Below are 24,996 nucleotides of genomic sequence, written 5' to 3'. Positions count from 1 at the left end.
TATGACAACTTGGGGATGTAACAGTATGCATCAATTCAGCAGCCTTGCAAGGGGAGCTCCTTTTCCAAACATAACACTCTGTCACGAGCACCAGAGACATATTTCAGACTGGGATAAAGCATGTTTGAGGACTGGGTTCCTCTGTGCGCCCACCTGAACGGTCCCTTTGTGCGTGTGTAAATGCCATTGTATTTCAATTTGGTTTTCTGTAGCAGCAATGCTTCACAAGTTTGACAGTCTCATCCTGATTACCTAGCCCACATAACTGGATAGTCTTCACTTTAAGACAAGGAATAGGTTTATTCAGACTTAGATCACATTCCATTAAAAAAAAGAAAAAAGTTGTAATTTAATCAAGAGAAATCTTAGCTTCTCTTATGTAGAATCTCCAAAACAAATCTCAGCTGTCAAAGCTAAAGATGCACAGCAACACCTCTTTTGGGACTTTATTTTGAATGAGTCACGTATCCAAGGTTTTCTTGTTTTATATGCTGGTGTTATTACATTTTGAGTCAAATCCAAATGGACTTACTGGTTCTAACTCATACTATAATCTGCTGCTTAGCAGACTCTCAGTCATTTTGGACTACTCATTTTACAAAGGATTAAAATGTGTTAAGTACCTTGAAAGTTAAACGCACATTTCAAAGCCTTGAGAGTTCATTCATCACAGACATTTCTGAGATTACACATAACACCTACTCACCATAAAACTGAGACAACAAGTGGTCTATCTGGAAACATGTATGGAAAGTAATATGAACAAATTTAAGAGGGTTTCTATTTAAAAAAAAAAAAAAAAAAAAGAAGATCCTAACAATTCTACAAGCAGTTACTCAAGTTCTGTCAATAAACTGGAGTTCTGTGGGCAGAGGAAGGGCAAGGATGCTGAGAGAAGGCAAGCATCGTTTCCTGGATGGATACCCTGTGCGTGCAGCTGCCATCTGCTGTCTCACACAGCCTGTGCTGCCTGGAAGGCCCAGAGGATATGGTTAGCAGTGACAGCTGTGAATTTAGATTTTTGAAGTGATTTTTGTGTATTTCTGTGCTTCACGGGAACAAAGAAATGAACAGAGAACAAAAGAGAAAGGCTGCATATATATTTAGGAGAATCCTTCACAGTGGTATCTGTTTTGTAAACGAACTGACAAGTTGTAAATTAAATTTCCCATTCAAAAGCTAAACCACTAAATTTCATATTCAGCTCAAAACCGGAGACAAATATAAAAGAATCAGAATCACAGCAGGACTTTGAAAATGACCTTGGAATAATGCTAGACTGAGCTCTTAAACTGTGCTAACAATACAGTATGGAAAATGAGGAAAGATATTGCTACAAAAACAGACGCTGTATCTAACCAAATTCAATATTCTCTTAAGAGCTGGGCAAGGTATTACCTTCTTTCGTGATCCGCACGCTATTGAAAAGATAGACTACGTGAGATAGCTCAGTTAAAGATAGCAAAAAACATCACAAAGTCAGAGATGATATGTATCTTGAAAAGATAGCCAAGAAAATCGTACCTATTTGTTCAAGAAAAACATAAAAATTGGGGAAATAAGCAATAGAAGATAGCGAATAAATTAGACTAAACTAGCCCATGGTTTCAATAGAGTATTTCACTGTAAGTAGAGCATATCCCCTTCATGTTTATGCCATATACTGACTTCTCCACCTTCACTCACTTTGCCTGTTTCCCCAGCACAGTAACTAGTATTGTTTGAATGCTGGGTTTTGTTGTTATTATTTTTTTTAAAGAACAGAAGAACTGCAGCAAAATACATAAGCAATGTTAATTTCCCAACCATTACTAATGGCTATTAAGGAAAAAAGGAATTTAACACAGTGCAGCAACTTGGCAAAAGACTAAATTACTTGCTGATGTCAGAAAAGCATGTTGAGGGCCTAAATACTGACTGCTCACACTTTAAACATCTGTTTCTATTGGCACCTTCTGGACAATATACTCATGGGCCTTTTGTATGTGTTGCTTGATTTTAAAAGGGTCTTGATTTTTTTAAAATAAAAAGAAAAATAGAAGTTCATAAATTATGACAGAACGAATTCAAGTAGGCTTTTTGGACTGTGTTTTTAAGATGTGGTATAGGGAAAAAGAACTGACATTTAGAATGCAAGCAGGCCTTTCAATAAATTCCCAAGAGTGCTTCTGCACTTGAGACACATTAAGGCTATGCATCCTTTAACAAAAAATACATATCTCATACAACCTTTTGTTTTTAATTGCCATATTTTCCTAGTTTAACTTTATAACAAATGAGAGGAGGCTTTAGGAAAGGGAAGGTACAGGTAACTGACCAACACTTACTTCTGGAGTTAACTCATGGTACCTGTGAAGCATGTACTGTCCCCTTTCCCCATGTTCCACTTCTCATTTCTAACAAGAATCAGCAACATTCACTTCTTAACAATTGTGAAAGCACGTAAGCGTAGAAGTACTATCGGGATTTCTTTTCCTGTAATTAATTTGCTGTTTGATGTAAAGGTCCAAACTACAGATTGACAAGAAGCCAGCTGCTACAAATGATGCAAATCAAGACAATGGAACTAACATGGGGGAGACAGAAACCAAAGCTGAAATTAACTGAAATTTTGATTAGAGAAACAAAACAAAGACAAATCATTGAAGTGCAATGCATACTAATTTTATCTAGGCATTAATTCAAGTTTGCTATTTGCTACATATTGCACATATTGGACAACTTACTATGCACAAGATTTCAAGATCACAATTCCAACAAATAAATTAACTTCCTATTGCAATAATGGAAATTTACATCACACTTGTTTATTAGGCTAGAAATGCATTTACACCACAAAGTAGTTATGCTGCTAATGCCTGCTTTGAAGCTGTGCCCCACAGGTCATTAAAGTTTTCTTGATCTCTCTTCTTTAGACATCTTTACTAGCAATACTCTCTCAAATAATCAGGCTAAGCAGAACTGAAGGCATATTTAAAAGATGCAGCAGGCAGTGCCAAGAGATGCCTGTTACTTTGGTTTGTTTGTATTTTGAATTAAGTATGACATTAAATACTTTAAAAGCAGTTAAAGCAAGTAGTTTATTTGATACATCAAAGGTGAGAATTTAATTAGGTGTATAAGGCTGAATAAGTTTTTAAACGATCTAAAATTCTATAAAAAGATCCTATTTAAAGTTGATGAGCTGGAGACTGGGCACATTGGGACAAAATTTCACCAGTTCCATCTTAATGTATTTCTACCAAAGTGGGGTTACGCCAACTTGCACAAGCCTATCAACTTGCCTAGGAGTTGTAACTGATTCGAATTTAACTTCACTACCTTTGTGAACAATGATGACAATGCAACAATCTGCAGATTATAAATAGAATCAGCGCAAATCAGATCTAGAGAGCATATGATATTTATTGTGATTTCAAAAAATAAACATTTCAATTAATCCTCATTTTCGCTAGCTGTGAAGCTCTTGCATATTAAGCAATTCTGATACTTTGTACTTACTCATGTTTGTACCAAATCTTCTTCTTAACATTCATACTACCAAAAACAAATAAGAAACTCTATACTGCCTTCAAATTACAAGAGAATGAGCTTCATTACAAGCATTCATTTGATCTTGTCATCCATGCAACAATACAACAATGTGAAATTCCAAATGGACTCCTCCTGAAACACAATGACATATTGGTCCAGAAATGACTAACAAAATCAATCCAGAAAAAAATTATATTGTAATTCCTGCATAAGAGACAGACTAGAGGAAATCTCACGCATGAGGTAATGGTAAAAAGAGAGGTATTAGCAAAGCCAGTTCTGTGAAAAAAAGTATTTTTCTCCCATTTTCTGAAAATACCAAACATTGTTTCCTTCCAATCTATGGTAAGACGAAAATTAGGATAAATACTGTACTGCTTTTGAAACTCGGGCCTTCCATATCTCCCAGGGAAGAAGGGAGGGGACGCCTAACTTTGCCTGTATTAAAGGAGCAAAGAATGCATCTCCTCTGGTGTGATACAGTTATGAAAAAATACAAGCATGCCTCTAATGTTTCAAAGATACAGGAAAGTATTGAGTCCTTAAAATGGTTACCCTAATCACACCAGGGATACAGCACTCTATCCACAGTAGCTGACTAGAAGAACCAGGCCAGCTACAGAATGAAATTTTGAGGAATTCCCTAGGATGTCTGACTTGTCGCTCCAAGAAGAAATCTTTCAGTTTATCTAAAAATATAGTTTCTTGTTCTTCCACCAGAATAACATTGATTTAATTTATATAGCACTAAATGAAGGCTTCCATTATGACTTGTTCTGCTTTTACAGCCTCTCTTTTCTTCTTCAGTATTTCTCAAACTGTTATCATTGCAAATTGTTTGGATGTATAGTTTAACACTATTCAGCTATGACATTCCAGTCCTATTTTTTAATATATCAGTAAACCCTACTGAATCAGAATTAAATGTTCCTTTAGTTGCCTGTTTCTAACAGTGGCCAGAAGCAGGTGCCTAGAAAAGGACCAAAGAATACAGGAGACATAAAGAATGCTTCCTCTTAACACACTCCACCAGCCTCCGTTAATTTTCAGGACATGACAATGATTACTTTTTTCTTTTTTCCCCCCTCCTCTTAACAGACTATACTTTACGCATAAAACTAACATGGAAGCCTGTACTACACTTTCACACAGTCATCACAGGTAGGTAGCACTTTCAAATGTCCTACCTATCATTTGAATATCCAAGCTTTTAAGTAGCGAACATTCTCCTACTGAGGCTTTAAGCTTTCCCCTTCACTCTGAGAAATCCTAAAGAAAATGATGATGGTGGTCTTCACCAACATCGTATGGCTCAAACTGCAACACTAACTGCAATTTGTTCCACATTCTATGATTGATTGTTGAGTCTCTGATTAAAATAAAAAAAAAGTCAATTAAAAAAACCCCTTCAAGATAACCTCAAATAAATTTTCATAATGTTATCCTTAGATATATGAACCACATCTTTTTGCTTTTTGCTAACTACTGGTAGTTGCGAAACTTTCAGTCAAAGAATGTTTCATAAAATAAAATTTGTGTGTTGGGGAACATCAGTCCTGGAAGAAAACTTAATTGGGACAATATACTCTCCATCTCTTCTTTTGGGACTTTTAAATTCAAAAACCAAAACTGTCACAGAGAAACCACTTATGTATTCAAAGAGTTTGGGACACAGCTGGGGTGTAGGAGACTTGTCACGATCTTGGAGATTCTGCAGATGACCCTCACTTATCTGTCTACAATTGGTTTGATTAAAACTCAAAGTATTTCAAGAACTCTGAAAATTGGTTTCTATTCTTCTCAAGAAATGAAAATGTAGATTTTCAAATCAGAAAGAACAGCATAAAAAGAAAATTTACAAACCCATGAAAACCATGTGTATATAAACACATTATTCATGACAAAGCATTTGGCAATGGAAAGTTGTACAACATTGCTCAGCGGGAAAATGTTAACTTTAGCAGCTATATTCATCGCTCTATTTTATTACTTTTTATACTTTTATAAAAAGAGTATTTACTGGTTACTGACTTTTTCTTCTCCAAAAGAGACACCTTTATAGCATACGTCACTTATAATAAATGTCTTTTGCCAAAGCAAACAGATCACTTTTATTATTCCCGCAGTCATTAAGGCAAACAGGCACAGGTTAATACAAACAAATCATCCAGGAAAGCAAATACTCTGGTATCAGAAACTTTGTTCAAATTCAAGGAGGCTTCATAACCTACTATTTATTATAGAAGCTGACAAATGCTTACCGAGGCTGTGCTCTTGCAAGGTACTGTACTAATTTTATACTACTGTTAGAAGGTCCAGTACTCTCGGTTTTCCTATTTTATTACACCAGCCATTTGAAATCACATCATGCTGTTGCACAGGTTGTCAAGCCCAGATAAATACAGTTAATCTCCACCTGTGAGTAGATGTCATGAAGTTTCTCCTTTCTATTAGATCTCAAATTTTTTTACATCTATTGCAACTTGCATTATTTAAATAGCTTTTTTTATACTATCAAATATTTTGCCAATCACAGCATTTTCAAAGTTTAGTGATAAGTATTTCTAAAATACTCTCTTCAAATCATATTTATTGTAATCTATTCCTAACACATCCTACTCAGTAAATAAGGGAGAAACAGAAATCCTATTAAAAAACATTCCTCCCAACCAGTTATAGTACATTCCTACATCTTCACTTTAAACTGGAAAAAGTAATTTTTAAAAATTTCAATTGGAGAGGAAAATACTGTTGTAAAGTAAAAGAGAAACCAGACAAATAAACTGCCATCCCAAACTTCTGTGAAATATGTTTTACTTCATCTCTATTGGATTCCTATGTTGTTAAAATGATACAGTTGACACCATAAGTTCCCTTGCATATTTCCAAGGGCTGTGTCTGGCTTATCTATGCTTTTTTGGGGAGAACGACTATAATGCACAGTATATATTATTTAGTTAACCACTTCCAAGAGCTCACTAAAATATTTAGGAACAGCAATATTCCACAACACCTTACAAAGGTTAAAAAAAAAAAAAACAAAACAACATAGAAAACCTATGATGAGATCTTCCTGAACATAAGATGCAGTCAAAGAAGTTCTAGCTAAATGTTTCAGTGTGGTGTACTGCTGGGTATTGACTGGTACCACAACTGACAGGTTAGTGGGCTTAAAAAGTGAATCGAGGACCAGACTGGAACAGAAAGAGGTTACACAAAGAAGGCAAACCTTCTGACATAATATATTCAATAGCAGTTTTCTTACTGGTGTCAGCAAGTCCAGAAATTCATCCTCTGATTTTGAAAGAGTATATAAAGGTTTATGTTACTAAAAGAGAAAAAATGCAAACCAAAGAAAGAGACCACTTGAATAGTATTTGATACACAGAAAAGTTAAAGCTTTTCATATGATATAAATAAAAAAAGAAAGTTCAGCAATATTCTATTCTTGATATTGGAAATAATCTAGTTAAAATTAAATATTTATGCTTTTTTTTTTACAGCACAAAATAAGAAAATTTGAAATTAAAGTGTGGAACAATTCAGAAAGCAGCTCATAAATTAAAAAAAACAAAACAAACCAAAACATTACCGGCTTGCCTTTAGAGTCTGGGCACTCACCAGAAATTTAATTACACTACAGAGAGGGCTACAATAGATGTCGAAACTGGCAAGCAAAGATGTTCGGGAACACAACTTTGTGCAAGACTGTAGTGTCAGATATTTTTGCAAACTTCTCCATACTAGCTGAATCTAAAAGGAGTTGTTAAATTTCTCATTTATTTGAAACAGAAAACTTTTTAGACACTCCAAGTGACCGATGTTGTGTTGGGACTTTTGAATAAAGAAATATTAATGCAGTGACATTCAAAGATACCAACAGAGAGACCTTCAAATTTTAAAATGTTATAATGCTTCCAAAGAAAATAAAGCCTTATACTTTCATTAACAAATATGAACACAGCACTATGTCTTCACACAGTTCTATGCAACTATTTCAAGCAAATTAACAGAAATGAAAATAAATGAGACTTGTTCCATAGAACTGGCAACTTACCATTTGGTAAGGTGGGGATAGGGCAAAACAAAACAGGCGTTTTGTGAAAGAAGGAGCACAATGCAAACTGTAAAAAAGAAAGGAAAAAAGCAGACAGTACAGTCTAGAGTAAAAGACAACAGACAAAACAGAAGGTGGTGGATTGTGAGATGCCATGCAGATTGCTGAGAAGTCATTTGAGGGAAAAGAACATGAGAATGGAGAAGCAGACAGTAGTGAGAGAGAAAGCAGAGCATCAGAATGACAATGTTTAAGTTAAATGGTCTTATCTGGGGTAGAGGAAAGACAGAGATTTCATTGAGGGAAATTTCATTGTAAGTTTAATTTTTTTTGCATATGCACAGGCATCCACCTTATGTCTACTAGCCTGACTGCAGACGGCCTAGTCATGCAACCCTTAGAAAGGTAAAAATGATGTACAGGGAACATCAGCTCTCTTGTCTTCAGACACTACTCAAATGCACATAGAATCCACCTGAAACCAGCACATCATCTATTCTGGAAAACTCTCTCCTTTCTTTTATATACATTATTACATGCACTACAAATATTTGTATCTACATAACACGTACTTTATATGGAGAATTGGTGCAACAAGGAAACAAAAAAGCAGATAAGGCACTGATTAGAAATTCATTCGACTGTCCACAAATCAGGCTTGTCATCCTTACGCCAAAGATGAAAAAAAATAATATGAAGTCTTGCTTTATTGAAACGGTACACATCAGCCATCAGAGAATACTTCTGGTTACAGCTCTGAACCTCTTCTTACCTATTGTCCTCAAAGAAGTTGTACATTCCTGAGATTCCTCCTAGAATCACGTATCATTGCTCTGAGCCTATATTAAAGCTCCCTTCTGCCAGCTGTCACCTGCCCTCCACCTGAGGCTGGTTCAACCCTGCCATGCTGAGAATGTATTTATAAACTTCCTAAAAACATTTGTTTTAAAAAACTATCTTCTCAAGACCTTCACAATTTTAAACATCTCTCATTTGCCATCGTTTTTAGCGGACCTGGTCACTTACTAAGGTATTTTCAAAAACAGAATTATGTGGTTATCGCAGAAGTCTTTCAAAAGGCACAGCATCGTACTGCTAGCTATGTTACCTTTTCCTCAAAGAGATGGAAAACACCAAACGGCCCATACAGCAGCTGAAGCAAGTAGTACCTGGGCACTGTGGCACAGTTCTTAAAGAGTCCAGAGGCTTACCTCTGATGTGCTCAGTCTCAAGGCTGTGGCTGTCAATGTTAGACTCCTCTGATGTAAAAAAAACAATCAAAACTATTTCTATGTTCACATACCAGATATGTTTCAATGTAATTAAGGAAATGGAGTTATTTGAATTCTGAATGTTGCATAAGCTATTTGTGAATTTTGAAGGTACAAGCAGTCATCTGTTTGCAGGACTTGCCACTGTTTGAAAGCAACTTGTTACTGTAATATTTCACAGTGGTGAGATGACATACACATAAACATAATATATAAAAATAAATAATGAATTTATATAAAAATGCAATCAAACGGTCTATTTGTTTCTAATCCCAATTCTACTTGACAGCTGAAATCTTACCTGTAACTAGAGTCTAACTCAAGCTATACTTTAGATATGCATAGGTATTTGCTTAATAATTAGTTGGAACAAAGAGAAAAATGGTAAAATCAAGCAGAAAAACAGCTACAGAACTAGGTGTATTGCATGTGAGCTACTCCTGTTCTAGAACGTTTCCAGTTTGTAAAATTCTCCCTGTAGAAGACTCCACTGCAACGGTGACCACGCTATCCATGCATTTTTCAGTACTCACCAGTGCACTCACCAACATTTTGGACATGCTACCTGCCTACTCATCCCTCAACCTCTTAGTTAAAATACATAGGAGATAGTAGTTCATGCCAGTAGAGTAACAATGTTGTTTTCCAATGTACGTTTTCTAGATTTATATAAGGTTAGCCAGGCTGAAAACATGGCTTGTACTTCAAACACGAGGTAGCAATGTTGCAACAGCCCTTACCTGAGGAGCTTATTTTGCATTCTCTGATTGCACTTCATTGATACCTACTCCTACAAAGACCTGCTTCACTTATAAAGTTACCCTGGAGACAGAGAAATCTGTTTGTGAGCATGGCCTGTGTGTGAGCAGGTCCTTCAGACACGTATCACGAGACACGTCCTAGCACTACACTTTGAGATACAGAACAAATGAGAATGTTGTGCAGAGCTCCTGAAGTGCAAGAGAGAAGTCTGATGTATTTGTGATAGATGCCAGCACATCTCATCATGGCATGCTTACTGGCACATTAACTTCCTGTGCTTAAATAGCCCAGGTTTTAGAGTCCAGCTCAGTTCTGATTAATGTATAATTAACTGATCTGCTGTGAGTGAATGCAACCCCTGTATGATTAGGTCTGGACATAGTTTAGTTTCTGAGATGACTTGTAAAGCTCAAAGGCCTTCTTTGAGTCCTTGGACAAAAAAAACTTTTAAAAAAAATATGCAGAGACCAGCACAGAAAGTAAAAGTCAATATCCTAATCTCAAACCAGAACTTTATAGAAAGGAGTACTAAATTTGATATAAAAACTTATAAACACTCTCATGCAGAAAATCTTAATGTTAGCAGAGACTTTCACCACACTACAGTGTGAAAAAAAACCAGTAAAATTATTCTAAAATAAACTGTATATCATGTTTGATAAAAAATTTTTTACATTAAAATCCTTGCAGATTCCTAACACATCAATTAAACATTATGGCAACATACATCAAAGTAGTTTTTGAACATAATCATATCTTCCAGTTACATACTATTTAGAAAATACGTTCAGTAAGATACAGACATATTTTCAAAGTGCTCAAGTGTTTTAATTATTACGGGGTTTGGCAACACCACACCAACATAATGCATGTAGTGCTTGGCTAGTAAATCCAAACCCATTGTTAAAAAGAAAGGCAAATGTTATGACCCAGAATTGTGTATTAGCAGTGGCTTAGAATACACAGAAAGCCTTCCAAAAGGAGAACAGTTGCAAGTATTTTAAAGTCAGGTTTCTTTTACTGAATCGTCTCAAAATAATTTGTTTCAAGAATAAGAGTTGCCTCAGTGAGCTGATAAAAAAAGCATAGCCCTGGCAAAATCCAGTATTCCTACTGTTCAGCACAGTGTATTTTTTTTCTACAACTACTTCAATTCCGCTACTTAGCAGGAAGACATTTAAATTTTTATTGTACTTCTACCTTGCAGCAGAAGAATGTACGAAGCTGATGCTAAATAACCATGCACTGAGGATTTAAGGTTAGATCAGGTTTGTTTGTTGTTGGTCAGGTTTTTTTGTATGTTTGTGTGTGTGGTTTTTTTTAATGCACAGCAGATAAAAGTAAATGTCAACTACTAACACTGAAAAAGATTAACCAACTATTCCCTTTGCTTCATGGCTACTGCTGTGGAATGAGTGAAATATTACCTGTCTGTAAAATTCAAACACGCTGGGGAAGATATAAATACAGAATCCACATTTTGAGAGTCATACGCTTTGATAGTAGTTTTAATCAATCCTGAGATAGGATGTATCAGTTAACCAATCTGCTCTCCTGTACAGTTATTAAAGAACATGTGATACATGAGACAAGATTCATGAAAAGAATTGTATGTGTAGACAAAGGACTCCGAGTGTGGGCAACAAGTAAAACCGAATATCTCATACTGCCACTTTCAAATGCTCATACTAAACCATTTTCAGACAGCAATATGCTGCATGAGCTGCCAGAGGTAAAAATGCTCAAAATATATCCCAGATATGTATGCTTGATTTTACCAGTTGACACCTAGTTTGTGTGACTGAAGTTATTTAACAAAACAGCAGAGTTTGAAAAAAGGGGAAAGTAAAAGGCGAATCAGACCCAGCAGAAACTGGAAAACCACGTTTATAAAAAAGATGCTGTGTCAGAAGTGGTAGAGGCCCTTGCTCAGTTTAGGGCTGGCCAAGATTGGACTACCCTGCCAGCGAGAGGCAAAAATCCAGTTGAAGCTGGAGCTTGCAGCCACTAGCTCCTACAGTTTTAAGATACTGCTTATCAGCTGCCCCATGCTGCCTTATAGAGAGATACATCACTCCACTCAAGTCCAGCCTAGCCTCCTTGAACTGCCTGCAGCAATTGGCAGTCCTCCTCTGCGAATCTTCCAAGCACTGCTGTTGATCCACAAAACTGCAACATGCCACTGACAAGAGTGATGTTGCTCTCATTTGTAGCCCATAGTCCCACTTCAAGCACCGAACAGGAGTAAGTCTACATAACTAGGGAAGGAGTAATTACATCTATGTCTAGTTGCTAACACAAGTGTTGGTTCAATGTTTTATAGCTCTATTTAAAACAAAGCAAAACTGCCAACCCCAAATCAGAACACATCACACTATTATGCATTACTTTTTTGGCGTTTCCACTCAAACCAACACAGTATGATTTGCTGGGATTTTAGAAGGAATTTTTATCTAATAACTCAAGTTAAAACATGTTGCTGTTTGAAAAAAAAATGTAACAGTAGTTCAGACAGGGATTCTCATTAATTAGACAACAGATTTAAGTGGTCAAAGAACAACACTAACCAAAGTCAAAACTATTCGAACTAGGAAAATACGAGCCTGCCAAAACAGCCTTGTGGAAGTGTGAGCGTTTTGAGCAACCTGAGGAGGAAAGGGGAAGCCTCGAGAGTTTCAAATCCTCATTTGCACTATGCCAAATTAAACAGTACATTTGCATTCTGATTCATTTTCCTTCTGCTTACTAGTAAATAAATAGATTAAAACAGTACTATAAACAGTTTAAATTCCATCAAGTGGAAATATTTTCTTGATTTTTCATCTCACAAAAATTTGACTTATCTTCTTAATTTGGAAAGAAAACTAGTTTTGAAATATACTGATATTCCAGAGCACAAAACTGCTGCTTTGCAAAGTATGTTTCAAAAGCAGAATTCTTGGTTGTTCATAAATACTTATGTTGGTATAAACATAATTAGTGTGTATATCAGAAGAACATCCCCCATCAATCAATTCACTTTGTGTATTCATTGTTTGAGAGTCTTTCCCCCCTTTGGACTTGTTCATTGTTATCTTTAAGGTTATTTTTTGTTTTGGTTGGTATTTTTTTTTAAGGTACTCTTACCTAAGAAATGAAAGAAGGTGACTACTTTAAGACTCTAACCAGACACTTGAAAGCAATATTTCTAAGTTATGTGTATTGGTTTTAGTGTATTTCCAAAGTGCTAGCATAATAATTATATGGTGACAGCATAATCTGTTGCAAGATCTCTGCTCATTACAGTCAATGGTAGTCAGGATGACTAAGATATGATTATTTATATTATTATTGTTAGGATTTGTCTTTTTTTTTTTTTTTCTTTTCTGTGTGGAAATTGGTATTGAAGCTTGCAAGTTTGTTTTTTCAGAAAGATCAGTTAGAAATCATGCCAGGCTAGAAAAGAGGCAGGTTTTAAGAAGAGTCACATTTGCTTAATGATCGACTGAACTACTTATGACTAGCAGTCAGTACATTGAACAGACTAAGAAGTTGACTGTTCAGTCATGGGATGGAAAAGGTATGGTGCAAATTGAAATGCCTTGCCTGTCTGTAATAGATCTACTGCACAAAAGGTATGTATTAATGAGCAAGAACCTCTGATGATGTAATTCTGAGATGCTCGAGGCATTAATTACCCTGGTGTTCTCTCTCCCTCTCACTGGAATAGGGAGCCAAGTCTCACACAGTTTTCAAAGAGTTATTCTGAACATCTTGCAAGATATAATGAGTCTGTCAGATGGAAGGGGCCTGCACCTACATGATGTTAAAAATCAGAATTCATTTAAAATCATTGGGATGTGCTGTTTCCACAAAAATACTTAGTACTGGAACGCTCACTACATCAGCCTTAAAATTTAGCATAGACTTGCAATTGCTTCACATGGACATTATGCATACGAATGTTTTATATGGATGGAAGTGTTACAAAATTTGATTTTAAAGCATCTTAAATCTTATCTTTATTCACATCTCAGAGTACAAAAAAACAAAACAAGAAAAGTTAAAATAGGAACACAATGCTTGCATATTATTAAAATACTTTTATGACTGTTTACAATACCAATACCAGAATAGCATAAAGAAACCTGTAATTGAGAACCAGTCTCTGAAGACCATTACCTTCTAATACTAGAGTTAATTACATCAGACACTGAGAACTTCTGATGTCATGCTTTTAGACTATGAAATAAAAACCCCAAACCGAATGTTTTCGCACAGTGTAATCTTAGCAACTTTATGAAGCAGGTCCCTGCTTGAGTAACTGAGGACGGTGCTGCCAGCGTGGGTGTGCATGTGCAGACTTGCAACTGATATGAAGGCTAAGCCAGACCATTACAAGTATCCTGATGAATGGATGGGCTGGATTTATGAGTGTAATTTAAAGACAGTCTCTACTCACCTGTACATTAAACCAGAGTCAACACAACTAAGAAATCGGTGAAGTGAAAAAAAACCAAACAAACAAACAAAAAAGAGAAAATAGAGGAAGGAAGAAAACCCATTCAGTAGGTTTAGATAGAGCCCATCAGGCAGTTGTTTTGGAAGTTGAAGCAAAACATTGCTCCTCAGATAAAAAGAGGGTTTAGAGCATTGGTACTGTGATGGCATCTTTGCTAGAAGTAGAAAGTGATTTATAAAATAGCCTCCAAAGATTAGAGAACAATTGTCCAGCATCATATTTTTTGTTTGCATGTAGGGAGACAAAAAAACCAAATCTTACTATATTGAGAGAACAGGCTTAAAACAAGATGTTTGTTGAGATTTAAAACATGATAGGGAAACAAACTAGACTGTAACTGAATGTTACCACATTCTTTGAAAAATCAGTTGTAGCAGAAAATGCCCTTTCTGCATGTTTAGTTGATCTTTCACATTCTCCTCCCCTTGTACTTCTGAATAGGGCATGGCTTAAAGGAACACCTTGAAGAGACATCAGAAGAACAACTCCAGTTTACTTCCCAAATCTGGGACAAGATCAAATAGAATTTTGCAGTATTAAAAAGAAACCTAACCAACTCCATCTGGGGGGTTTTACTGGGAACCGATGAAGTGCCTGGTGGTGCAGGTGGGAGAAATGTTGCATTTTGGACGATGCATCCTTGTGGCAATTGGGGAAGGGACAACTGAATAAGTGTCTTCATTGATCAGAATGCTAACCTTTGTCTAGAGTCATTCCCATAAGAAAGGAAGGTATCATGAAGCAAGATTGGTTATCTATCTTAACTCTCATGGGTTTTTTTCAAACAACTTTATACAAAGGAAGTTAGGAAACAAGTAAATAGTTGTAAATGAGTGGTCTAGCACTGTACACCTATGACATTGTTTCCAAGAAACAGATTACAGCTATCCCTTCTGGTTTTGAAATCCAACAATTTGCTATATACATATACGCAAACATTGCAGTATTCATCTTATACTTGAAACACATTTAAATTAGCCCTAAGACCTGAATCAGCTGAAGGCGTAACAAAGCTGGGAGCTTTTTAAGACATAACTAATCATTTTAGGTTTTCCTTGTGACACCAAGTTAATAGATACAAAATAAATTTAAAATGATGAATGAGAATTGGAGCAGAAATTATTTCTAGATTACATTACAGCTGCTTCAAACATGATAAAATTCTAATTTGTTTTTCAGGTTTTGAAACAAATACTTCTGAACTAGCTGTATAAAATAGTATAAGCAATCTCATCTAAGTAGCCACCTCCAACTTTCTTCCTTGAGCAATTTTTTACTAAAAGAATATTTTAACACATACTGCTCCTTTCCCTACCCCAGTTTCATGTAACTGGTAGAATTTATTTTGCATACATGTATTATTTTATTTTAAAACATTATTTCCAAAAATAGCATTCCATTTCACTGAAATATATATGCATTCAAAGTACTGTACTTCATGCTGTCATAGTACTGTATACAAAGAAACGATACAGCTTTCTTGGGGCCCAAGCTGAAAATGTATTTCAACCATATCAGGAGGCATATAATGCTTTTTGCACCTTTAAAACAAAGTTTTTTCAAAGGAAAAAAGTGAACTTTTATTTCAGAAAAAAAAGCCTGCTTCAGTGTCAAAAAAGAGTTGTGTTACAACTGTTTGAGGAAAGCCAAATATGTACAAACAATAAGATGATTTCTCCTCTCCCCCTCCAGCAATGCTGTATGGAAATTCAAAGTGACAAAAGCAAAACACAAAACAGAGACTAGAAACCGTTAGAGATTACATGCACAATGATATTTTGGACATATGAAATATTTCTCAGTAATGTTTTTTCATTCCTTTAGTTCTTTATTTAAAAAAATAAACTTGAAGTGATAAATGCTTTGCATAGATCTTCTTTAAAAAAAGAAAAACAATCCTCTGAAACAAGTAAAATTACATCTTTACACGCAAAAAATTATTTGCCAATGTCATTACTCATTCTCTTTTTTTCCATTTCATTCTTTTACACAGCCACACTATGTTGGTAGCTTATTTCACTACTTGTTTTCTTACTTAGATCTTAATGGGAACATTTTATTGTCAGAAAACAACATATCCTTTGAAAACCAGATACTGCACAGTAACAGTGGGAGGGAGGAATAGAGAGACAGGGCTATAACATGAGACTAGTAAAAACTTCTTATGCCCCTGACTCTAGCCCGTTGGTACCTTGGATTCATCTCCCAGTTTATAAAGGGATGATGTGAGCTGTAAAAAAAAAAAAAAAAAAAAAAATCTTCTTACAGGAGGAAAGATACGCTACAGCTTCTAAACCCAACATACCAACTACTGCTTTCTACAGGCTTTTCTCAATATATATTCCTTCTAGAAATACTTCTGGCATGAGTATTTCCATATTTACAGTTAAGCACTGAGGAGTGGAACATAAGCCCTTCAATCAGACATCATACTGTTTTCTGTCACTTGTTCAGGAGTGACTGGTCTCTCTTCCTATTTTCAACATATTCATAAAACAGAAAACACCACGAATCAAAAAATTACTGAGAAAATATAACATGTAGACAGCTCCTTTATTAAGATAAATTTTATTTATTTCTACTGGCCTCTTCCTCTAGATAAGTTTTCAGAGACAAGCAATGGATTTAGTCCTGTATTCTTATGTGCAGTGTATAAACCAAACAATAGCCTTCCACGTAGGAAATGAAAAATTAAAAATACAGTCTTTCTGGCTTACAAATATAAATGCAACTAGTAAACATGAAAAGAAAATTTCACATTTTTTTGAAAACTTCAACTAGGTCTAGGTTAAACTCCAGAAAATGAAGACTACTTTAAATTAAGAGACTCACCGCTTCATGATTTTTAATCAACACACCCTCTTCCTATTAGTAGGAAGGCAGGATATCAATAAATGGCTTACTATATTTCTAAGACTAGTCACAGCCAGCACCATAACATGAGTATAGCATTATTGATTTTTCTTATGTTTTCCCCTCCCCCTCTCCAACCAGAACAACAAATTTCACATATTGCCGAAGTCTGCACAAATCATGCAAGTTCTCTTTACATCTACTGAAATGAACATGTCAGTATTTTGGCATACTTATCAATTTATGGGCTTTATATAGTCACATTAAATTTGACATGAAGAGACATAGCACAGCTTATACCATAACTTCAAAATTTAGGACTAAACTGGGGGGGGCGGGGTGGGGGGGTGGTGCAGGGGATAGGAACCTTCATGACAAGAGCCGAAATAAAATGGAACGTAAAACAAAACCAAACACTTCAGTTGCAGCAACTGGTCAGACTAAACTTCCAACTTCTCCTTTGAAAAGCACCTGCAGGCAGGAGTAAGAAGTACCCCAAACAGGACCTCCATTACTATGTTCTAGATCATCTCTATTTTTCTGATCAGTGTAAATCAGTGCTTTAGCACCAAGATGCTTGCAGGTATGACATGTATTAAGATAAGAGAGTGCATGTAAGGCCCCCATTGTGTTAAGAAACAAATTTAGAAAGAAGGTAACCTAATATTTCAAATATACTATTGCCATACAGAATATTTTCAATAGTACTTGTTAGGTTGGTTTTCCCCCACAAAAAAGAAAAAAAAAAAAATTGTTAGGAATGAGATGAAAAGCTGGATGAGATTTTAAAATATATTGAAAAAATAGAGGGTATTAAAGAATGAACTGTTCACATATTCATAAAGGTCTGCGTAAAAGCTGCCTAAGTACAGCTAAATAGAACACAAGGAGGAAAAAAGCACAGTATCACAAATGAAGACTTACTGAAAATACAGTAGACATTTACACAGTATTTTGGTACCTATAAATAGGTAGCACTCTCACTATGCTGGCTTAGATGAAAGAAAAAAAAAATCTGAGTTACAGAAGTCCATCTAGTTCAGACTTATGCACTTTCCCTTCAAGCAGTATTATGTACAATTCCTCACTTTCTAAGATGGTGGCAGCCTCTATGAGCTAAAATAAATAACCAATCACAAAAATAAACAAAAAGAACCAAAGCTCAGTCTGAACCAAGTTTGTTTGTTTGTTTTTAAAAGGCCATACACAAATTTTCCCCCAGTCTTAAGGGGAACACATGCTCAAAAGACACCTACGCAGAACTCTACAGTAAGGGAAAAATAAAAAAGCTGTTTTAAGTGCACATCACAATCCCAGTGTTTGTACTGTTCACAAATTTAAGGAGTACAAGGTAAATGGTGGAAAGCATCCTGCTGATCCAACACTGTATGTTAAAACAGATTAACATTTTCCTTTAGATTTTTTTTTTTGCATTCATATTTTGAAATAAGACCATATATTTCTTCATTATGAAGACAAAGGTTGTGAGCTTAGGCTGCACTAAGAGTTGACCTATAATGCAACCATCAAGATGATCCAGGATTTCCTGTACTATTTTATTTTGTATTAGTAGTTAGCCTGATGAAAAACACTGATGAGCTTAAGGGACCTGTTTCATAGCCTATGGTCTGACTCAAGTCTGGAGTGGATTAATAGGTCACTTCTAAATATCATCTCTAAAAAACGCTAGTTAAGAGATTATTCAATCGAAATATCTTGCTTGCAGGACCTGCTCTGAATTTCACAAAAAGATCTGAATAACTATCCCAATTGAGTAAAAGTTCTGGACTTCTGGCCATGAAGACTGTGCTAGCACTCTTGGCTTTGTGAGTAATCCTCTGTTCTCTCCTTGTGATGTTGCATCACTTGTCCTGTTTCTCCTCCAGCCCTGCACTTCTACGTAATGCATTTAGAAAGTAGTGTTTTATGTTCAACAAGACATTCCAACTCAAAAGGTACATGTTCTATTTGCCTCCAAAAAATAATCTAACAAAATTAATTTTCTGTTCAGCCAAAACTGATTTTACCCTCTTCCTAAACTCCCTTTCTAATTTATTCCACCATAAATTCCTCCTCTCCTTTCCTGAGAGTTTACTAAAATCAGCTCTATATTCATACACAAGATTAACCTCATAACACTTAACTCTGAAGTAAAACTAAAATCCCTCATTTTCATTGTATTTTTATCGATTTCCATGAGTTCACAGAAATAATTTACCCTTAATTACATACAGGAATGCATTTTTTCAGTGGGAAAGATAAAGCGACTGTCTTGGGTTAATGGAGCCTGCAGCTCCACTGCAACACCAACCTGACTGTATGCCTCCTCCACCCCTACATTCTCCTGGTCTGTTTTCTACCTTGCCATGCATTTGCTCCCTCCAAAACCAATACATAGCTACCTCTGACTGCTACTATATAAAAGCATTTTTCCATTAAGACTCTTGACATATGGAAGCACACCAAATAGGTTAGAGTGCTTTCATATTTTCTTTTTGTAAACCTCAACAAGGTTATAATAAATTACAACAGAAATGTGCTCCACATCAAAGCACGTACTCTATGCTTGCAGTGATAAATTCTACTGACATCTGAAGCCTGCACAGTTTGAAATTTCAAACTGAAGATCTCAAAAGACATTGAAGAAAGACAGGTCAACATTTATAAAGGATGTTTTAATATGCTTTATTCTGCAGAATTTACCACTTCTTATGAAAATTTGCATAGAAAATACCTTGCCCCTTGAAGATCAATGCAAATTCAACTACAGTGTTGTTTAAATTCATGTTCTAGTAAATTTTTGAGTGAGCATCTGATTGATGGCCTCAGAAAATAAAGATAAAGAGCAGATTTTAAGCTAATAAATAGGGCTTGTGAAAATACGAAGTTCTTGAACTCATAAAGACATCTTTTTTTTTTTTCCAATGTCCTCACAGAAAGTGTTATCTCAGTTTAAACTACATTGATTTGGGGAATTAATGACACTACTGAGATGAACTCATTTCAGATTACCACAACTGCACATATTAAAATCCAAATTGTAATGTATGCCTAAGGATCTATTATTCAGACTTTACTAATACAAAATGTCACCTGCTCAGTCATGTCTCAAAACAACAATTCCTTACTGAGTAACATGTGGGGTTTAATTTTATTTGGCTCTGCATTCCCCAAAACCAGCCTGAGAAAGAACAACGTGTCACCAAAGGTAGGGTTGCTGATTAACAGATTCTTATGCATGTTCTTACACCAGCTCACTACAGCTTTGCGTTGCTAAATTATGTGATTGGGATGGAAAGGAAGACTCATTTTGTGTTACCTCTCTCTCTCTAAAACCCAGCCTACAAAGTATAATCAGAAAGAATTTTTTACTCCTTGGTAGACAGTTTTGGACAAAATAAGTCCATTGTTCTCTCAGCCATGCAACTGTTGAGCCTTCTCCAGATTATCAAATACAGATGGACTTCAAAAAGTAGAAGTAAAACACAGGTGGGTATGGTGAGAGGCTGCTGTAGCTTCTTTCCAGCATTGGGGGTCTCAGAAATAAGTAACTTAAAATGAGTACTGATAAATTGGCAGCATCAAAATTGTATGGAATGGATTGCCCAGGGAGGTGGTGGAGTCCCCATCCCTGGAGGTGTTTAAGAGTAGGGTCGACATAGTGCTGAGAGATATGGTGTAGATGGGAACTGGCAGTGCTAGGTTAATGGTTGGACTAGATGATCTTCAAGGACCTTTCCAACCTAGTTGATTCTGTGATTCTGTGTATGAAGTACAGTGAGCAATAGGGAGAGAAAAGACAAAAGCTTTAACATAAACAACATATTTACCATTGTTTGAATGGGGCATGTTTAACCTTCTTCCCTGCTCTTACACACACAAAGTTCTTCAAGTGATGGCCTTGCACAGATTTAGTTTTTATCAGGTAGACCATTTCTGTAGACATCTGGCATCCAACAAATGAGTGGCCTCCTGCACTAAGCATGACACTAGCGATGTTGATAAACAAACTAGGAAATAAACATTACTCTTATGTTTAGTGACAAGGTAGAAGCTAAAGAAGCACTTCTATATGAAAACTACATGTTATTACATGAATTTATTGAAGAAGGTACAACAGAGAAAAAAACCAAACCTACTCATTCTCTAAAGGGCAAATTCTTACTATATTTTTGTAATCCAAATTGAGACCTGGATGTTGGATTCCAGCCTTATCTATAGATCAATTTAATATTTATATAGGAATCTAAAAATACTTTTTATTCTTCCTTTCAGTGTTGCACTGTGTCTTCCAACCCAGAACCCAGAGCATTAGAAGCAGAGGTCTATAGGTTAGCTGTAGTAAATATAGCCAATCTATCAGTCTGAATACATGCAGTGATGGACCAAATATCCATGTGACCATAAGAAAAACATATACATATCCCCAAGACGGATTTGCACTCAGAAGAGGGAACCAGCTAGATAACTTTTTTCCCCTCTTAAAAAGGTGTTATGAACAAAGTCATCACACGAAGACATTTTTAAACGCCTTACATCGTCAAGGCTCTTCTAAAGCCCTAATGGTTAACAAAGAGTTCACAGGATGAACCAAGCTTTTCAAGATTTTTAGAATAACTACAATATGTAACATTTTAAAGCCCATAAAAACGATATAAACAGAAAACATTCAAAGCATTTTGTTTAGATACAGTGTAACCACAAAATATAAAGTGTAACATGACTACACTTAATTGCTTACACACTTAATGAATCATTGAGCAATGAAGCCTTTCTATATACATATGTGTATATATAAAAACTAATTTTCAATATATTATCAAGTTTACAAAAACTATCACAATTCCATATTGATAGGCAAGAATATTCCATCTTTATTTTGGACCACATCTGATGACTAATCAAAACAGTTTCTTATGTAAAATTATACGCACAACTCCCAATAAATTTGAGATATGTTTAAGACAGAGCTTTTACTACAGTGCTTTTACTACACTCTGAATTTAAAAAGTAGTCTGAAAGTGAGGTAAACCTATTGATTTTAAAGTTTATTTGAATTCAAGGTGAAGAAACTGAAAACAAAGTATAATTTAGTCAGAATATTGCAGTTTAGATTTATCCTTTTTTTTCCATAAAAGACAGTTAAGTAAAACTAATCAATGCCATCTGTATATAATTATAGTTTACTGAAAAGAGTTTCTGAACTTTGTAGCTATGGAGGAAAAAACCCACCACAATTATGAAAGGACAGAATAATAGCCATGCCCTGCAGAGTTCAAAATCCAGAAGATGTGCAGAAAGCTTTTCAAAACAATGCGTTTGTCATAATTTCTGTAATAAATTATAATTTTGAATGCTTGAAGAGAGAAATGCCTCCAAAAACTTGTGCTGAAAGGTTAAGTTATAATATATGGTGTAGAGTTGTAATATATATAGAGGCCTATTAGTGTGATTGCTCTTTAAAACAACAGTAAAGCAACAATGAAGGCTGTCATACAAACAGAAATGGAACTCGTTTCTAATTTAACTTAAATATATTTATTTTACAACTTGACTTTTTATTCTTTAGCAAGTCCTGACATCACAGGAACTATTATATCAGTAGACCAGGCTGTATGCACTCACACATGGTGACAGAAAAGATGCTATGAGTCTGAACTGAGCTGTAGGAATCATACAAGATGCAAGATGGACTCTTAAGAACAAAGCTTGAGATATTAGCAGAAGTCTCAATAACAATATCACAATGGTTAAATGATGGTCCTAAGCATAACAAAAAAAAAATCTTTAGTCCCCAAAATAACTTAAAACTCAGGCTTAAAAATCAAATCTCTTTGTATCAGTAACCGAGAAAAACAACTAGAAAACTACCTATCCACTAAAAAAACCACCCTGTAACTGAAAATGTCAGAATGGCTTGATTTATTACAAATCCACTCCACTAATAATACTGGAATATCTGATACCCTGCAGACTTAAGAACCAACTAAGGAAACATCAGCATTACTCTAAAAGAAAAAGGAGCACCGCACACAACAGCTACCTCAATTTAGAGGATTCTCTCTCCTACTCCAGAAAATCCTACCCAGATTTCAATCCGTGAACACTGTTGCAGCAACTGTTGATTCTTGAGAATTCTGAGGATGCTGCTGACTATGACAGCTTCTGTTTCAAGGGTCTTGAGAAGCCACAAGGTGGACACTGACGCACCATCACACATACAGACTGCTGCTAACAACCACTTTATTTCTGTATTTAGATGACATACATGCATGTGTGGACCTTTCTTCCCTACCCTCTCTCAAGGAGGAAGTATGATCAACTCCCACACCAGATTTCTAGTAATTGGACATACTTAATTTGTGAAGAAAAGGTGGGACAGAAGGAAAATCAGTTTGTGTGTGTGGTTTAGTTTTAAATTATGAGACAGTCTCTCTTTAATTGCTTTTCTCCCAGTCACTCTAATGTGTTTTGAGCAAGAGTAGAAATGATTTTTTTTTCAATCAACTCTAATGAACAACAAATATTAACAGTTTGCACCTCTAGACCTTCCAGAAGAGACTCTCAAAGCAATTAATGAAGTCTTATCTATGTATTTGGATTCTTCCCCCCTGCCACTGCCTGCCCCAAGTTGTGAGTGGGGGCACGCAGGGTACTACGGAACAAAGCTGTAGGTGGTCTATCACTATAGGACAAGAAGTCTATGCCAAACTGTAGGTAAGATTTCACATTACACCCTTCTTGTTTTCTACCTCAAAAAGAAGGTAATTGTTTCTGTCAGATTGACGTGAAAGGGAACTTGATTGGTGGAGTTACACCCTAGCACCCCTAAAGCAACAGGAGCAAATGGAGGCTCCAAAGGAGGAAGGTAATCCCTCAACCTCTTGCTACTAGGCAGAAGGAGAGGACCTAAGAGATGGGGGAGGCTGGAAACAGGTCCCTGCTCGGGGAGGCAGTAAAATCCTCTCCCGACCTCCCACACCCTCCATGGTGTCCCTTCACAATAGATTTGGGGCCCTGGAACTTTTGAGTGAGGAAGAGAAGGAGGAAGAAAATGAGACAAACAAGGAGGAAGACCAAGGTCCACCAAGGCCGGGTCATTCTGGACCAGGTATTAAAACCAGTTCTAAAAAGAACCCCAGAAGGGTCATTGTAGTGGGTGACTCCATTCTGAGGGGTACCAAAGGCGCCATATGCAGACCAGACCCGTTTCATAGGGAAGTCTGCTGCCTCCCTGGGGCCCGCATCAAGGACCTCAAGACAAAACTCCCCGCTCTAGTGAGACCCAAGGACTACTACCCTCTCCTGGTTTTTCAGGTAGGTAGTGACAACATTACCAGGAGAAGTCCTAAAGCAATGAAGAGAGATTTCAGGTCCTTGGGGAAAGTGATTAAGGGGTAGGGGGCACAAATTGTGTTCTCCATCCCTTCAGTTGGGGGGATGGATGAAGAAGAATCCAGGAGAACTCAACAGATGAACTTGTGGCTCCAAGACTGGTGTTACCGTCAGGGCTTTGGATTTTTCAATCACGGGTTGGTATACAGGGCACCAGACCTTTTGGCATTAGATGGAATGCACCTGTCCCAGAGGGGGAAGAGGATCTTGGGGCAGGAGTTAGCTGGGCTCACTGACAGAGCTTTAAACTAGATTTGAAGGGGGAAGGGGGCAAAACATCAGCCCATCTGAAGTGCATGTATACCAGTGCACACAGCGTGGGTAACAAACAGGAGGAGCTTGAAGCCATGATGAAACAGGAAAACTATGATGTTGTGGCTATTACAGAAACATGGTGGGATGTCTCCCATGACTGGAGTGCGCCTGTTGAGGGCTACAAGCTCTTTAGAAGGGACAGACAAGGAAGGAGAGGTGGTGGGGTGGCGCTGTATGTTAGGGACTGTTATGATTGTCTTGAATACAAGTGTAGCGAAGACAGGGTGGAGTGTCTTTGTGTTAGAATCAGGGGGAAGGCCAACAGGGCAGATGTTGTAGTAGGAGTCTACTATAGGCCACCCACCCAG

The 24,996-nt window shown here is 36.4% G+C and overlaps 1 protein-coding gene across 3 annotated transcripts in view; it reads right to left on the bottom strand.

Moving 5' to 3' along the window:
• Window positions 1–24,996, bottom strand: part of GBE1 (1,4-alpha-glucan branching enzyme 1) — a 171,367-nt gene that overhangs the window by 31,886 nt on the left and 114,485 nt on the right. The window lies entirely within an intron of this gene.

This window comes from Strix aluco, chromosome 2 (assembly GCF_031877795.1).
Source record: "Strix aluco isolate bStrAlu1 chromosome 2, bStrAlu1.hap1, whole genome shotgun sequence".
NCBI lineage: Eukaryota > Metazoa > Chordata > Aves > Strigiformes > Strigidae > Strix > Strix aluco.
This window is presented reverse-complemented; position numbering and strand designations above follow the sequence as displayed.